The sequence below is a fragment of the Aplysia californica genome, unplaced genomic scaffold (assembly GCF_000002075.1).
Source record: "Aplysia californica isolate F4 #8 unplaced genomic scaffold, AplCal3.0 scaffold00546, whole genome shotgun sequence".
Classification (NCBI taxonomy): Eukaryota; Metazoa; Mollusca; class Gastropoda; order Aplysiida; family Aplysiidae; genus Aplysia; species Aplysia californica.
Genome location: NW_004797816.1, coordinates 408,155 through 409,641, shown reverse-complemented (window position 1 = coordinate 409,641; position 1,487 = coordinate 408,155).

Below are 1,487 nucleotides of genomic sequence, written 5' to 3'. Positions count from 1 at the left end.
TCCTCCTCCTCCTCCTCCTCCTCCTCCTCCTCCACATCATCATCATCATCATCATCATCATCATCATCATCATCATCATCATCATCATCCCCATCCTCCTTCTTCTCCTCATCATCCTCCTTCTCTTCATCCCCCTCCTCCTCTCCCCCAGTCTCTTTTCTTCTTATTAGCTTTCTTTTCTCCTCCTCCTATTCCTCCCCTCTTTTACTTCTTGTTAGTCTTTTTCTTTTCCTGTTGCTCCATCCATCAACTCCTCCACCTTCCCCTGCTCCTCCTACTCCTCTTCCTTCTCCTCGTCCCCTCCTGAAACTAAAGAAAATGGAATGACGCTCTATTCAGCCAGGATAAAGAAAGAAAGCAGCATACAAACCTGATGATTTATCTTATAAAAGGTCAACGCTACTGAGTTGACAAAGAAAAATAATATATTATATATGTTCCTGTTTCTTTATAGATTTGTAATATATGACATTTATGTTTCATAATCGTTCGCTGTTGTTTTTTTATTGTTGTTGTTGTTGTTGTTGTTGTTGTTGTTGTTGTTGTTGTTGTTGATAATGATGCTGTTGATGTTGTTGTTGCTGCTGCTGTTGTTACTTATACATGTATTTTTTTTTTTTAAGTAAAGACAGAAACATGCAGATTTAGAGAATAGAAGAGGGGCCCTATTACACATGTACCATCTTGGTGTGTTTTGTTTTTGTTGTCTTCTGATTTATTTGTTTGTTTGTTGTTTTTTTATTGTATGTTTTGGGGGTTTTGCTTTGTTTTTGTAGGTTGCTTTTTTATAAGACAGCTCTATGGGTTCTCGTAGTCCACCGTGGTCTAGAGTTACTAGATACTGTGTTCGCTTTTTAATCAAATGGTCACTGGATCGAAGTTTCCGAACGTCGAAAAAATGTATATATAATTTTTTTTTCCCTGTCTCCTCCTTTCTCTATTCCAGTTCTGCCATCTGCTTTTCTCTCCACTCTCTCACCACCCCTCCCCCACCCCAACCCCCACTGTGCTCCTCTATCCCTTACTCCTGGCTCTTTCTACAGCTAGTACTGGCTCCTTACTGCTGTCTTTCAGCTAAACTCTTACTCAGTGTTTGTTTTCAGGCGACCGAGTCGGGCGATCGGCCCGACCTGCCGTAATGGGCAATAGGTATTAATTAAGACCCTGACAGACGAGCATACGTGTTCTACTGCACTGGGAATTACTGCGCAATAATAATATAGCGAAGCATTGGAGTGAATGGTAGGGCTGTACCTCGGTAGCAAACCCGCTCGTGCTCACAAGCCCCTAGTTAAAGTCACAAGCCTCAAATCAGTAGGTCAAATCATCAAATCAAATCACCAGCATGACAAGTTGAGTCTAGCGCAAACTGTAACCTCCTTTGTCTAGTCTAAACTAGTCTAAAGTCCACAGCAACTAGCAATCCGCGAAGCCACTTGTGTCAGGCCCCCTCATCATCCCCACCCTGCTTGCAATCCGCGAAGCCA